Raw genomic sequence first — 17,027 nt, 5'->3', positions numbered from 1 at the left:
CGGTGATGCTGGTTAACAACGCATATTCCTGGAATCCACTCCGTTGGCTACTGAGTGTGTGCGGTGGTGGTCTGGAACCTATACCTGGAAGCTTTCTTGATGATTGCAAATGACACCAAAGTCCGAGGACGATGGAAGATCTTCACGTTTCTGCAAGAGCCACACACCTCCAGAAGGAACCGCAAGACTTGCCTGACATGGTCAAGGTCTAAGTATTGGACTACACGTCGGAAGGTCTCCACCTTTGCTATGGAAGTCAAACGATCTTTCTTGGAAATGAAAATGGATCACACTGAACGTTCACATTCTTCTAGAGCATTTGAAAAGCCCTAAACTGTAGAAATCTGCTGTACGAGTTCCTTGAAAGCAAGAACCCATACTGATGGATATGTCTTAATGCCTTAGATTGTGCCTTGAATATAGCGTACACATGAACCCAGGAAAGGAAAGAATGGAATCGCCAAATATACAAAGAGATCAAAAGTGCCGAGCCAAGTGACACCTTGAGGCTTCCAAGAACTTTTCTGTCTTTCACACGCTAAGTAAATCCTGAGCACCTACGATGAGCTGGGAGGCATGTAATAAGTTTCTGGAACTAGAAGGCGGAGAGAAGCAGACACAGAGTTCCTGCTTTCACTGAGACGAATCTAATGATACATCACAGGCAGATCCTTTGAGAACTTGTCGAGGGGCCTCTACCCTCACCAAAACCTGGGTGTCAGGGAAGGCTTTTCAGAGTAACCATTGCGTTGAGGTCCATAGGTTGAACCTACGTAAACCAGGGTTGAGATGCAGGAAGAATTTCAGGCAGGGAAAACAGCATCCTGGAAGTCTACGTGACCAGGGAACCTTAGGACGTTCAAGAAATGAAAATGCCCTATGGGATGGAAGCCAAAGAGTGCAGAGGGCATTCCAGGGAAAAGACATCCGAGAAGAACGTGAGGAGCAGGCATGAAGGGAATTGGTCGTATCTTCAATATGATGGGAAAATACAAGAGCCGTTGGAGCAGGATGGTGACAGAATTGCATCTGCATTTCCAAACGGTCATCTTGCTCCACGTCACTAATGATTGGAGAGACTCAACTCCAAACGCCAAGGAGGGACCACTTCGCCCGAGTCCGACTGGGCCTCATTGCAATGTCTGTCCATAGCAGATGCTGGAGAAGCTGTGGAGCAAAGGGAACTCTCCTCCACGCTGAGTAGGAATGGGAGTTGGTACAGCCGGGATGGAAAAGAGTATGGAGGTTCGCGAAGGAACTAAACGTAGAAGTAGCCTATGGTTCAGCAGTCCCACTCCCAGGCATAGATCCACCCCCAGTCCAAGCCAACAAGCCAGATGCCCCTGTTTGGGCACATCGATCTGTGCGCGCGCTCGCATGCGCATGCGCGATCGCCTGCAAGGCTGGGGGTGGGGCGGGGGCTGGGGCTCTGGCTGGAGTCGGTGCAAGCCCCGGGATTGCCTGAGGCAAGCCAAAGGAGCCCCAGAGGGAGACGGGACGGCCGGTCGTCTGGTTTCCTGAAAGCCGAATGCGAATGCGGAGGGGCTCGCGGGCCGCGGGGAGGCAACCCAGGTCTGCAGCGGGAGTCGGGGCCCCGGCCACCCACTCACTCCCCCCGCCCCGGGAGGGGCTGGGGCTGCGGGGGTGGCGGGGGGGCGAGGGGGGTGTGGGTCCAAGAATTGGGACGCGGGGCGGGGGCTAAAGGACCTCTTCTGGTAGGCAAAAAAGCCTCCAGCACCCGGAATTCCCAGGTGGTCTCCCATCCAAGATACTAAACAGGCCCGACCCTGCTTAGCTTCCGAGATCAGACGAGATCGGGCGCCTTCAGGCCGGTAGGGCCGGAGACGGACGCGGCCGCCGCGGGGCGCCCTAAGAGCCTTGCGCTTCGCCTCCCTTTCGCTCTGACCTGCAGGTCGGGCCAACGGGCCGCCCCTCTCCTCGGGGGGCCGTGCTGTACTTGAGCCGCACGACCCGCGACCGCACTCCAGCCTGCTGACGCCGGCCCGGCCCCCGAACACCGCCAACACCAGACCAGCAACCGCCTGGCCGGGCCCGGGGGCCCGATGGGCTTCCAGGACCCCCCAGTGACCGGGAGGGCGTGCGTGCGTGCGCGCGCGCGGGGCCTGGGGGGTGGGCTGAGGGGTGCGGAGGTCTCGGCGCCCTCCCACCCCCGGCCACTCCAGACTCGGCCGCGCTGGCTGAGCGGGGCCTCCCCCCCCATCCCCTTCGCTGCTCAGGGCCGCGCGACCCCGGAGGTGTCGGTCTTCGGGGCCCGCCGCCTCCCGATCCCCGCGGCCCGGGGGCCTCTGAACCTCCTGCGGGCCTAGGCGCAGCGAATCTTGAGCGCCCAACTTGCCCGGCACCTGCCCGCTGCCCAAACCCACCGGGAGCCACGGAGGCGCGGTCGACCGGAGCGCCTCAGCCCCGCCCCTTTGCCCTACCGAGGCGCCCCCCTTGTCCCCACGCCGCCCGCCAAGCACCCGACCTTCCTGAGAGAGCAGACGAACCACAGGCAGGCACACAGACAGACACACACACTCGCACGCACCCACGCCATGGGAGACAGCTGGCCTGCGCGAGCTCCTCAGCCAGAGCCATAGCACCTGGGAGAGGCCGGGGCCAGACCAAAGGCCCGGCGGATGGCTGTCGGGAGAGACAGAGGCAGAAATCCATGAAGCTTCCGAGACAGACTCCAAGACGGTGAGAGGGAGATACACACACACACACACACACACACACACACACACGAGTGTGGTCTTTGGAAATTCTTCTGTTCGTAGTTGCTGGGTTGAGCCCAACTTTTATAGGCCCCATGGAGTGCGGCCCATCAGGCTCCTCTGTCCGTGGCATTTCCCAGGCGAGAATACTGGAGTGGGTTGCCATTTCCTTCTCCAGGGGATCTTCCCGACCCAGGGATCAAACCCGAGTCTCCTGCGGGCGGATGCCTTGCCATCTGAACCAGCACATTGCGAATTCCCTAGGCAAAATACAAAGAAAAGGGCTCGTGTGCTACTAAGTGGAAAGATGATTGAAGAAACAGAAGGTGTCCTTTGTTGGTATCTTTGAATCTTTCTTTAGTTTTCGTTGATTTTTACTCTTAAGGCTACTTGAACAAGGCAAGAGAGAAACCCCAGAACTGAAAAGCAATTGACTTTTTTGAAAGAAACCTGTGCAGGTTAAGCACTCTTCGTTTTTGAGAGATGGTGAAACGCAAAATCTTGATTCAACACATATGACTTTGGTGAACTTTATTTCAAATCTCCATGATGAACCCCTAAGGCGTCCAGGAAGAAAGGAGTAGAGCGGGAGACAAAAAGAGCAACCTTTCCCCTTGGCGCCATCCCAACCAGCTGCTTAGTTCCTTCATCTCATGGACTACCATCTGGGCTTATCTGGTTTGTCTGATTCTTGTTTCGGGGCCCGTTTCTAGTCACAAGGCTGTCAAGAGTGGGGGGTGGGGTGGGGGGTGGGGGAAGCCCTTCTTTCCATTCCACATGAGACCCAGTGGACAATCCAGGCCCTGGCCACTGCATAGAGCGTGCAGCAACAATATCAACGGTGATGCTGGTTAACAACGCATATTCCTGGAATCCACTCCGTTGGCTACTGAGTGTGTGCGGTGGTGGTCTGGAACCTATACCTGGAAGCTTTCTTGATGATTGCAAATGACACCAAAGTCCGAGGACGATGGAAGATCTTCACGTTTCTGCAAGAGCCACACACCTCCAGAAGGAACCGCAAGACTTGCCTGACATGGTCAAGGTCTAAGTATTGGACTACACGTCGGAAGGTCTCCACCTTTGCTATGGAAGTCAAACGATCTTTCTTGGAAATGAAAATGGATCACACTGAACGTTCACATTCTTCTAGAGCATTTGAAAAGCCCTAAACTGTAGAAATCTGCTGTACGAGTTCCTTGAAAGCAAGAACCCATACTGATGGATATGTCTTAATGCCTTAGATTGTGCCTTGAATATAGCGTACACATGAACCCAGGAAAGGAAAGAATGGAATCGCCAAATATACAAAGAGATCAAAAGTGCCGAGCCAAGTGACACCTTGAGGCTTCCAAGAACTTTTCTGTCTTTCACACGCTAAGTAACTCCTGAGCACCTACGATGAGCTGGGAGGCATGTAATAAGTTTCTGGAACTAGAAGGCGGAGAGAAGCAGACACAGAGTTCCTGCTTTCACTGAGACGAATCTAATGATACATCACAGGCAGATCCTTTGAGAACTTGTCGAGGGGCCTCTACCCTCACCAAAACCTGGGTGTCAGGGAAGGCTTTTCAGAGTAACCATTGCGTTGAGGTCCATAGGTTGAACCTACGTAAACCAGGGTTGAGATGCAGGAAGAATTTCAGGCAGGGAAAACAGCATCCTGGAAGTCTACGTGACCAGGGAAACTTAGGACGTTCAAGAAATGAAAATGCCCTATGGGATGGAAGCCAAAGAGTGCAGAGGGCATTCCAGGGAAAAGACATCCGAGAAGAACGTGAGGAGCAGGCATGAAGGGAATTGGTCGTATCTTCAATATGATGGGAAAATACAAGAGCCGTTGGAGCAGGATGGTGACAGAATTGCATCTGCATTTCCAAACGGTCATCTTGCTCCACGTCACTAATGATTGGAGAGACTCAACTCCAAACGCCAAGGAGGGACCACTTCGCCCGAGTCCGACTGGGCCTCATTGCAATGTCTGTCCATAGCAGATGCTGGAGAAGCTGTGGAGCAAAGGGAACTCTCCTCCACGCTGAGTAGGAATGGGAGTTGGTACAGCCGGGATGGAAAAGAGTATGGAGGTTCGCGAAGGAACTAAACGTAGAAGTAGCCTATGGTTCAGCAGTCCCACTCCCAGGCATAGATCCACCCCCAGTCCAAGCCAACAAGCCAGATGCCCCTGTTTGGGCACATCGATCTGTGCGCGCGCTCGCATGCGCATGCGCGATCGCCTGCGAGGCTGGGGGTGGGGCGGGGGCTGGGGCTCTGGCTGGAGTCGGTGCAAGCCCCGGGATTGCCTGAGGCAAGCCAAAGGAGCCCCAGAGGGAGACGGGACGGCCGGTCGTCTGGTTTCCTGAAAGCCGAATGCGAATGCGGAGGGGCTCGCGGGCCGCGGGGAGGCAACCCAGGTCTGCAGCGGGAGTCGGGGCCCCGGCCACCCACTCACTCCCCCCGCCCCGGGAGGGGCTGGGGCTGCGGGGGTGGCGGGGGGGCGAGGGGGGTGTGGGTCCAAGAATTGGGACGCGGGGCGGGGGCTAAAGGACCTCTTCTGGTAGGCAAAAAAGCCTCCAGCACCCGGAATTCCCAGGTGGTCTCCCATCCAAGATACTAAACAGGCCCGACCCTGCTTAGCTTCCGAGATCAGACGAGATCGGGCGCCTTCAGGCCGGTAGGGCCGGAGACGGACGCGGCCGCCGCGGGGCGCCCTAAGAGCCTTGCGCTTCGCCTCCCTTTCGCTCTGACCTGCAGGTCGGGCCAACGGGCCGCCCCTCTCCTCGGGGGGCCGTGCTGTACTTGAGCCGCACGACCCGCGACCGCACTCCAGCCTGCTGACGCCGGCCCGGCCCCCGAACACCGCCAACACCAGACCAGCAACCGCCTGGCCGGGCCCGGGGGCCCGATGGGCTTCCAGGACCCCCCAGTGACCGGGAGGGCGTGCGTGCGTGCGCGCGGGGCCTGGGGGGTGGGCTGAGGGGTGCGGAGGTCTCGGCGCCCTCCCACCCCCGGCCACTCCAGACCCGGCCGCGCTGGCTGAGCGGGGCCTCCCCCCCCCCCCCATCCCGTTCGCTGCTCACTGCCGCGCGACCCCGGAGGTGTCGGTCTTAGGGGCCCGCCGCCTCCCGATCCCCGCGGCCCGGGGGCCTCTGAACCTCCTGCGGGCCTAGGCGCAGCGAATCTTGAGCGCCCAACTTGCCCGGCACCTGCCCGCTGCCCAAACCCACCGGGAGCCACGGAGGCGCGGTCGACCGGAGCGCCTCAGCCCCGCCCCTTTGCCCTACCGAGGCGTCCCCCTTGTCCCCACGCCGCCCGCCAAGCACCCGACCTTCCTGAGAGAGCAGACGAACCACAGGCAGGCACACAGACAGACAGACACACACACACACACACACACACACACGAGTGTGGTCTTTGGAAATACTTCTGTTCGTAGTTGCTGGGTTGAGCCCAACTCTTATAGGACCCATGGAGTGCGGCCCATCAGGCTCCTCTGTCCGTGGCATTTCCCAGGCGAGAATACTGGAGTGGGTTGCCATTTCTTTCTCCAGGGGATCTTCCCGACCCAGGGATCAAACCCGAGTCTCCTGCGGGCGGATGCCTTGCCATCTGAACCAGCACATTGCGAATTCCCTAGGCAAAATACAAAGAAAGAGCTCGTGTGCTACTAAGTGGAAAGATGATTGAAGAAACAGAAGGTGTCCTTTGTTGGTATCTTTGAATCTTTCTTTAGTTTTCGTTGATTTTTACTCTTAAGGCTACTTGAACAAGGCAAGAGAGAAACCCCAGAACTGAAAAGCAATTGACTTTTTTGAAAGAAACCTGTGCAGGTTAAGCACTCTTCGTTTTTGAGAGATGGTGAAATGCAAAATCTTGATTCAACACATATGACTTTGGTGAACTTTATTTCAAATCTCCATGATGAACCCCTAAGGCGTCCAGGAAGAAAGGAGTAGAGCGGGAGACAAAAAGAGCAACCTTTCCCCTTGGCGCCATCCCAACCAGCTGCTTAGTTCCTTCATCTCATGGACTACCATCTGGGCTTATCTGGTTTGTCTGATTCTTGTTTTGGGGCCCGTTTCTAGTCACAAGGCTGTCAAGAGTGGGGTGGATGTTTGGGAGGGGGGGGAAGCCCTTCTTTCCATTCCACATGAGACCCAGTGGACAATCCAGGCCCTTGCTACTGCATTGAGTGTGCAGCAACAATATCAACGGTGATGCTGGTTAACAACGCATATTCCTGGAATCCACTCCTTTGGCTACTGACTGTGTGTGGTGGTGGTCTGGAACCTATATCTGGAAGCTTTCTTTATGATTGCAAATGACACCAAAGTCTGAGGACGATGGAAGATCTTCACATTTCTGCAAGAGCCACACACCTCCAGAAGGAACCACAAGACTTGCTTGAAATGGTCAAGGTGTAAGTATTGGACTAAAGGTTGCAAGGTCTCCACCTTTTCTATGGAAATCAAAATATCTTTCTTTGAAGTGAAAATGGATCATACTCAACGTTCACGTTCTTGTAGAGCTTTTGAGAAGCCCTAAATTGTAGAAATCTGCTGTACGAGTTCCTTGAATGCAAGAACCTAAATTGTAGAAATCTGCTGTACGAGTTCCTTGAAAGCAAGAACCTATATTTATGGATATGTCTTAGTGCCTTAGATTGTGCCTTGATTATAGTGTACACGTCAACCCAGGAAATAAAGAATTGAATCGCCAAATATACAAAGAGATCAAAAGTGCCGAGCCAAGTGACACCTTGACGCTTCCAAGAACTTTTCTGTCTTTCACACACTAAGTAAATCCTGAGCACCTACGATGAGCTGGGAGGCATGTAATAAGTTTCTGGAACTAGAAGGCGGAGAGAAGCAGACACAGAGTTCCTGCTTTCACTGAGACGAATCTAATGATACATCACAGGCAGATCCTTTGAGAACTTATCGAGGGGCCTCTTGTCTCACCAAAACCTGGGTGTCAGGGAAGGCTTTTCAGAGTAACAATTGAGTTGAGGTCCATAGGTTGAACCTACGTAAACCAGGGTTGAGATGCAGGAAGAATTTCAGGCAGGGAAAATAGCATCTTGGAAGGCTATGCGACCAGGGAAACTTAGAACATTCAAGAAATGAAAAATGCCCTTTGGGATGGAAGCCAAAGAGTGCAGAGGGCATTCCAGTTAAAAGACATCAGAGACTAACGTGGGGAACAAGCATGAAGGGATGTGATCATATATTCAATATGATGGAAAAATACAAGAGCAGTTGGGGCAGGGAGATGATAGAATTTCTCTGCATTTCCAAAATGTCATCTTGTTCCATAACACTAATATTTGGAGCGACTCAACTCCAAGTTACAAGGAGGGACCACTTCCACGAGTTCGAATAGTCCTCATTGCAAAGTCTGTCAATAACGAATGCTAGAGAAGATGTGACCAAAGGGAACTCTACTCCACATGCAGATTGTGTGGGTGAATTCTCTAAGAAATTAAGGGAAGGAGTGCTACATCTTGTTTGTTGTATTGTGTTTTGGGGGAACTATTTTGGAATTAGAGGAGCCCATTCCTCAGTATATGATTTCCAAACTAGGCAAGTATAATTACAGTCTGATAAGATGTAACTCAAATAACTTCTGAATGTTAATTGATTTTGAAAGAGGAAATAATCTTGCAAGAGAAATATAGACAAACAGGAAAAGCATAGTTGTCAATATATTAACCTAGAGATGGTACAAATATTGTTTAAGAAATATGAAAGTTTCATGGAGTATTTCGCATGAAGGAATTATTTCCTCTTAAAAGTCAAAAGGGCTTCCCTGGTGGCTCAGAGGTTAAAGCATCTGCCTGCAATGCAGAAGACCTGGGTTTGATCCCTGAGTAGAAAGATCCCCTGGAGAAGGAAATGGCAACCCACTCCAGTATTCTTGCCTGGAGAATCCCATGGATGGAGGAGCCTGGTGGGCTACAGTCCACTGGGTCGCGAAGAGTCAGATACTACTGAGCAACTTAACTAACTTAACAGTCAAAAAGGATCATGAGTCCACTCATAAAAATGATTTGTTCTTCAGTTTTATCATGAATTACCTGACTAAAGGATGATTATGTATTGTATTATTCCTTCAAAATTATAGCACATTGTTCACTTTCCAGATTTTTTTTAATTGATATTTATTTAACATTGACTCTGTGCCAGCACTGCAAAGCCCACCCACACACACTACACCAATTTTGTGACTTCATTAGAAACCACTTAATCAAGCAAATTCTATAGTTACCTCTATTTTACATCCTAAATTGGCACATTATATGTCGCCCTACTTAACACTATTAAGATTATTTCTTTTTTAAAAATTCTTGATAAACATAATTCCTGGCTTCCTCACAAAATAATTTAAATTATATAAAAACTGGAACTTTGTCTAATTTATCACTGTATTCTTAGCTCTTCGAGGAATATTAGTACTAGATATTCAAAAGACTCGTATTAAATGAAAATGATTTCAGTGGGTCTCAAAAGAACTTGTCTTTAAAAGGCATTGGTGCGGGGAGCTGCCCGTCAGAACGGGGTCCTTTGTCCGAAGGACACAGCTCTGGGAGCTGCCTCAGTCCTTGAGGGTTTGCTTGCAAACATAGCTCTCTGTCCCGCCACCCCAGAGATTAGGCGCTTATTTACTGCAGGCACCTGGAGTTCTGTGCAAACTTCTCACGCACAGAGAAATATTATCTGGTGTAAGAAATAATAACAGGGTGCCATTCCCATGCTCTCAAGATTTCTTGTGACTGTTTGTAAGATGTGTAGGTCAAACAAAGAAAATGTTAACTGTCTTGTCTTTCTCACGCTCTTCTGTATAAATATGAGATGCTGAATAAAGTTGGTGTCAGACTGCGTCCCTTCGTGGAGACGTGTCTGAACCTCTCGACCCCATCTTTGTTGGAGATTTCTCTTGCTTTCGTTTCTTTTCTCAGCCCCGCCGTGCACGTTCTCGGGACCTGATCGACTTTGCCTCTAGCACCGGCACATTGGTGCCATTTAAAGTAGATATTAGGTTTCCATTTTCTCATCAATGATTCGTTTCATTGGTTTTGTCATTTCAGATAACTTTCTTGAACATCAGATCATGGAAGATAGAAATAATGTTACTGAATTTATCCTCTTAGAACTTTCTATGGACAAGAAAGTCCAGATCCTCTGCTTTTTATTTTTCTTATTCTGTTACCTGGCTATTTGGTTGGGGAATTTGATCATTGTGATTTCTATTACATGCAGTCAGCTAATCACCCAGCCCATGTACTTCTTCCTTAACTGCCTTGCACTCTCAGATCTCTTCTACACCTCCACTGTGACACCCAAACTCATGACTGACTTACTGATGGAGAAAAAGGCCATTTCCTATAAAAACTGCATGACACAGCTTTTCACCACCCACTTCTTTGGGGAGGGGGGAATGAGGTCTTCACCCTCACAGGGATGGCCTGTGACTGCTATGTGGTCATCAGCAAACCTCTCCACGACGCCATCACCACGAACAGGCAAAAACGTCACTCAGTTCTCACAGCGTCGTGTGCAGGGGGACGTCTTCATTCTCTTGGTCTCTTTCTTCTTGCGATTGTTTTACCTTTCTGTGGCCCCAGTGAAATAGACCACTATTTCTGTGATGCATATCTTTTGTTGAAACTAGCCTGCACTGATACACACAAAATTGGCTTTTTTGTCATTGCCAATTCTGGCTTGATGGGACTGGTGCTCTTTGTGGTTTTGATGGCCTCCTACATTTTGATTCTGTATAATGTGTGCACATATTCTGCAGAAAGCCTCCATAAAGCACTTTCCACCTGTAGTTCCCACATCACAGTCCGTGATCCTCTTTTTCACACCTGTCATCTTTGTTTACATTAGACCTGCCACAACATTACCAGAGGATAAAGTGTTTATGCTCTTCTACACAATTATTGTCCCCATGCTCAACCCGCTTATCTACACACTTAGAAACATGGAGATGAAAAATTCCATAAGAAGAGTTTGGTGCAATAAAAGGTTCTGGGAAGGGAGCTTAATGATCTGAAGGTCATTCATCTCTGACGCCAGTGACTGTCTTCTCATCACTCCCTCTGTTGCTGAGTCTCTCCTGCTAATGGGAACATCAGGCAGAATGTGTAAAAGCCAAGCCTCCAACAACAGCTTGCCTTCAGTGGTTCCTTCTTTATTTTCCTCTCAATGCGTTTTCCTTGATTTCACTTTTCACTAATAATCCCCTTTGTTTAAAAAAAAAGAAAAGGAAACTTTTTACAGAGTAAAAACACACTGAAAAATCTGGAGGGAGAGTGATCCTGCCTGTATTGAAGGCTAAACCTGGGGGAGACTTCGCTCTCAAAATACTTGGCCTCAAGGTATAAAAGGTAATAATATGTTACAAGGTAAAAGACAGTTAAAGAATCCACCTGCTAATGCAGGAGACACATGTTCAATCCTTGGGCCAGGAAGATCCTCTGGAGAAGGAAATGGCTACCCACTCCAGTGTTTTTGCCTGGGAAATCCCATGGAGAGAGGAATCTGGTGGGCTACAGCCCATGGGGATGCAAAACAGCTGGACATGATTCAGCGACTAAACAAAAACAAAAAGGCAGTTATAGGAAAATAAGAACAATCACATACTGCAAACTCCTTTCAGAACTATATACCTAGCCTCGTATCCTACAACTCTAGATTTCTTTTAATCAAGTACCTAGAGATTTTTTTGTGTGTATTTGTGAACTGCTATTATTTTACTTAAGTGAAAAGAATATATAGATCTAAATACAACATAGTGTAAAGTCCAGCCTTATAGTCGACATGGCAAGTCTTACAGTCTGAAAAGCAAGTCACTGTGTGATCTGTTTGTGAAGTAACATTGTAAGTATTGGGGGAAATATATGTGTATATATATATATATATATATATATATACACAAACTCATGCTATTTGAACTGGGTTTGACATTAAGTATACATGATCAAGGAATAAATAAACTACAACTGACTTTGCTACAAAAAAGAAGAAAATATAAATCCTTTAGTTCCTCAAAACAGATGATTTATCTCAAAGTAAAAGACTTTCACTTACTATCTAAATTCAAGTGTAGAATAATCCTAAAATAATATTTGACAAAATATAGATCAGACTCAGTGATGGGAATATATATATATATATATATATATATGTATATTCTGCTGCTGTGCTTAGGTGTTTCTGACTCTGTGGCCACATGGACTGTAGCCCACCAGGCTTCTCTGTCCATGGGGATTCTCCAGGCACAAATATCGGAGTGGGTTGCCATGTTCTCCTCCAGGGGATCTTCCCAAGCCAGGGACTGAACCCAGGTCTCCCACATTGCAGGCAGACTCGTTACCAACTGAGCCATCAGGGAAGCCCAAGTATACTGGAGTGGGTAGCCTATCTCTTCCCCAGGGGATTTTCCCGACCCAGGAATCAACCAGGGGTCTCCTGCATTGCAGGTGGATTCTTTACCAGTTGAGCTACCAGGGAAGTCTAATGTGTATACATCCATACCTATAGGATTTTCATGATTTTCTAGGGCAAAGTATACATTTTGTTTGAAATACATTTTTAAGATTGCTGCATTTTCTTATGAAAATGTGCATAGTTTTGGATATAAAATGTAACTATTAATAGTATAGATTTGTATTCTATATAATGAGTTAAACTATATTTAATACTATAGATTTATTTTAGGTAATAGGATATTTTCTAATGTTTCTCTCTCAAATAATGTAATATTTTTTAGAATTAATAGGACAGATGATGGATTTTAAAGAATCATATTATTACTATGTCATAAAAATGTTGTTAACTGTTCTCCACACAAAGATAGGCCATATTAATATTTGGCTATATTATGTGTGAGTCTCCTTCAGAATTTTCCACAGTTTACTGTGACCCACACAGTCAAAGGCTATGGCATAGTCAATAAAGCAGAAATAGACGTTTTCCTGGAACTCTCTTGCTTTTTCGATGATCCAGCAGGTGTTGGCAATTTGATCTCTGGTTCCTCTGCCTTTTCTAAAACCAGCTTGAACATCTGGAAGTTCATGGCGCACGTATTGCTGAAGCCTGGCTTGGAGAATTTTGAGCATTACTTTACGAGCAACAAAGATCTGTCTAGTCAAAGCTATAGTTTTTCCAGCAGTCATGTATGGATGTGAGAGTTGGACTATAAAGAAAGCTGAGGGCCGAAGGATTGATGCTTTTGAACTGTGGTGTTGGAGAAGACTCTTGAGAGTCCCTTGGACTGCAAGGAGATCCAACCAGTCCATCCTAAAGGAGATCAGTCCTGGGTGTTCATTGGAAGGACTGATGTTGAAGCTAAAACTCCAACACTTTGGCCACCTGATGAGAAGAGCTGACGCATTTGAAAAGACCCTGATGCTTGGAAAGGTTGAGGGGAGGAGGAGAAGGGGACAACAGAGGATGAGATGGCTGGATGGCATCACGGACTCAATGGACATGGGTTTGGGTGGACTCCGGGAGTTGGTGACGGGACGGGGAGGCCTGGTGTGCTGCAGTACATGGGGTCTCAAAGAGTCAGACACGACTGAGGGCCTGAACCGAACTGAATATGTATGTGTCTTATGTTTGTACTTGCAAGATACTTTGCAAATATTATTTTGCATATTTTGCTGAATATTTAAATGTCAAAAAAGAATGGTGTTTCAGAATTGTAAATAATCATCTTAAGGAGGCAGAAGTTATCAAAGTAACTGAATGAATATGTTGTAAATAATGTAAATCAACCAAATCTTACTTAATTTCCCAATTGAATTATCTCCTCAAGTGGATCAGTTGTTTGGAGTTACATTTTCATAAAGATCATCCATTCGTCTTCCCAGATAGTTGCGAATATCTGGTAATAACTGATATTTTTCAATATCCCCATCTCTGTGTTTGCTTATAGTGTTTAACAGCCTTCCATAGAGACCTCAGCTCTGCCTTCATGTGTAAATTAAGCAGAAACCATAATCCATGACCTTCAGCCATGAACTACGGAGTTTAATACCAGATATTTTGGGTGAGGAATTTTTAAAAAAGATGCTTACAATATATGCCATTCTTACCTCTCCTGTTAATAAATACAAGTACTAGGAAATAAAGAGGCCAGAATATATTGCTTCATTTCACAGAGACATCATTCATACAAATCTCTCTCTCTCGGAATGAGGCTTAAAATAAGACATTATTCTGCCTGCCTCATTCAGTCTGGATTCATGAGCAGTTCAGGTTGTGGGGTGGTGGTTGCTTTTCGCTAGTAAATCACACTGTATGAGAAAACTCATATATTGAGTTTAATTCCTATTATGTGGGGATTTCTTATGTTATGTCAGTTCAGTTCAGTTCAGTCGCTCAGTCGTGTCCGACTCTTCGTGACCCCATGAATCGCAGCACGCCAGGCCTCCCTCTCCATCACCAACTCCTGGACTTCACTCAGACTCACGTCCATCGAGTCAGTGATGCCATCCAGCCATCTCATCCTCTGTCGTCCCCTTCTCCTCTTGCCCCCAATCCCTCCCAGCATCAGGGTCTTTTCCAAAGAGTCAACTCTTTGCATGAGGTGGCCAAAGTACTGGAGTTTCAGCTTCAGCATCATTCCTTCCAAAGAAATCCCAGGGCTGATCTCCTTCAGAATGGACTGGTTGCATCTCCTTGCAGTCCAAGGGACTCTCAGGAGTCTTCTCCAACACCACAGTTCAAAAGCATCAGTTCTTCGGTGCTCAGCCTTCTTCATGGTCCAACTCTCACATCCATACATGACTACAGGAAAAACCATAGCCTTGACTAGACGGACCTTTGTTGGCAAAGTAATGTCTCTGCTTTTGAATATGCTATCTAGGTTGTTCATAACTTTTCTTCCAAGGAGTAAGCGTCTTTTAATTTCATGGCTGCAGTCACCATCTGCAGTGATTTTGGAGCCCCCCAAAATAAAGTCTGATACTGTTTCCACTATTTCCCCATCTAGTTCCCATGAAGCGATGGGACCAGATGCCGTGATCTTCGTTTTCTGCGTGTCGAGCTTTAAGCCAAGTTTTTCACTCTCCACTTTCACTTTCATCAAGAGGCTTTTGAGTTCCTCTTCACTTTCTGCCATAAGGGTGGTGTCATCTGCATATCTGAGGTTATTGATATTATCCCGGCAATCTTGATTCCAGCTTGTGTTTCTTCCAGTCCAGCGTTTCTCATGATGTATTCTGCATAGAAATTAAATAAGCAGGGTGACAATATACAGCCTTGACGAACTCCTTTTCTTATTTGGACCCAGTCTGTTTTCCCATGTCCAGTTCTAACTGTTGCTTCCTGACCTGCATACAGATTTCTCAAGAGGCAGGTCAGGTGTTCTGGTATTCCCATCTCTTTCAGAATTTTATACAGTTTATTGTGATCCATGCAGTCAAAGGCTTTGGCATCGTCAATAAAGCAGAAATAGATGTTTTTCTGGAACTCTCTTGCTTTTTCCATGATCCAGCAGATGTTGGCAATTTGATCTCTGGTTCCTCTGCCTTTTCTAAAACCAGCTTGAACATCTGGAAGTTCACGGTTCGTGTATTGCTGAAGCCTGGCTTGGAGAATTTTGAGCATTACTTTACTAGCATGTGAGATGAGTGCAATTGTGCGGTAGTCTGAGCATTCTTTGGCATTGCTTTCTTTGGGATTGGAATGAAAACTGACCTTTTCCAGTCCTGAGGCCACTGCTGAGTTTTCCAAATTTGCTGGCATATTGAGTGCAGCACTTTCATAGCATCATCTTTCAGGATTTGAAACAGCTCCTCTGGAATTCCATCACCTCCACTAGCTTTGTTCGTAGTGATGCTTTCTAAGGCCCACTTGACTTCACATTCCAGCATGTCTGGCTCTAGGTCAGTGATCACACCGTCGTGATTATCTGGGTCGTGAAGATCTTTTCTGCACAGTTCTTCTGTGTATTCTTGCCCCCTCTTCTTAATATCTGCTGCTTCTGTTAGGTCCATACCATTTCTGTCCTTTATCGAGCCCATCTTTGCATGAAATGTCCCCTTGGTATCTCTAATTTTCTTGAAGAGATCTCTAGTCTTTCCCATTCTGTTGTTTTCCTCTATTTCTTTGCATTGATCGCTGAGGAAGGCTTGCTTATGAGAGGGTAACAGGCAGGAAGGCCAGGGGTCTCCAAATGGAGGAAATAGCCTGCAAGTGTCAGACATTTTTATCTCTCTTAAGCGGCAGGAAGAAACAAACTAACAATATTTTTTTCCTTCTCTATACAAATTTAAAGAGAGGTTTCTCTTAAAATACTGTGTTGCCATAATGACACCTGGTTTCACCTGAAGTTAGCTATTCTTGAGCCTAGAGATAACCAATGCCTTTTTCTTATGGAAATGTTTGTCTTAAGCTATGCTAATGTACTACGCCTTTACCCCAAACTCTGTCTCCAAGTCGGTTCCGCCTCTTGGCCCAAAACCTACTTGACAAACCAGTGTGTTATACTCAGATATTGTTCCCCTAATCTATGTAAATGAAACTATTTGTATGGTGGTCTGTCCTTCTTTAAGATTCAAGTTAATTATTTTATGGCCCAAGATAAACCATTTGGTGCCATTCTAAATTTTAAGACATTCCTTTCTTTCATTAACAGACTGCTAGTGACTATATAACATCCAGCTGAAGACTAGCAGGGGGGTGCTCTTTCTGCCCCCTTCTGATGCCTATGTCAGAAGCTTTCTCTATCTCCTTTATACTTTAATAAAAAACTTTATTACACAAAAGCTCTGAGCAATCAAGCCTTGTCTCTGGCCCCGGATTGAATTCTTCTCCTCCGGGAGCCAAGAATCCTGGTGTATTCGCGTGATTCAACAACAACCTTTCATCTTGGGGGCTCGTCCGGGATCCTTCAGGACAAGGTAAGGATGCTTAGAGCTTTAGTTCTTTGTTCTCTTAGCGAACACGTTTTCTGCTGTGCTTTACTAACTCTACCGTGTGCTTGTGTGAATGAATGACAGGCCCTGCGTGAAGCAAGTAAGGGGCCCTGCTCTGCGGTTCCACAGTGATCTCATAGGGCTTATGGGAAAAACCTGTTGGGGTGTTATACCGACCTGCCAATGCCAAGAGGCACTCAATGTCTCCTTCGGGAACCGACCAGAAATGGGCAAAGCGTGTGGACCGAACTCTCCTTTCTCGGTCAAACTTTTCGGTCTCTTTGACCATTTCATAACTCTTTGAGAATTAGAAGTACTAACCTAATCTATCGGATCATAGACTTTCGAGAGACTTGTGATCTATATTGTTACTGTATACTGTGGCT

At 47.4% G+C, this 17,027-nt stretch overlaps 2 pseudogenes; both read right to left on the bottom strand.

Moving 5' to 3' along the window:
- Window positions 1-1,726: 1,726 nt before the first annotated feature.
- Window positions 1,727-1,846, bottom strand: LOC129640982 (uncharacterized; annotated as a pseudogene).
- A 3,436-nt stretch (window positions 1,847-5,282) lies between these two features.
- On the bottom strand, window positions 5,283-5,402 carry LOC129640906 (uncharacterized; annotated as a pseudogene).
- Window positions 5,403-17,027: the final 11,625 nt, after the last annotated feature.

Source organism: Bubalus kerabau, unplaced genomic scaffold, assembly GCF_029407905.1.
Source record: "Bubalus kerabau isolate K-KA32 ecotype Philippines breed swamp buffalo unplaced genomic scaffold, PCC_UOA_SB_1v2 scaffold_54, whole genome shotgun sequence".
In the NCBI taxonomy this organism is placed as follows: Eukaryota; Metazoa; Chordata; class Mammalia; order Artiodactyla; family Bovidae; genus Bubalus; species Bubalus kerabau.
This window is presented reverse-complemented; position numbering and strand designations above follow the sequence as displayed.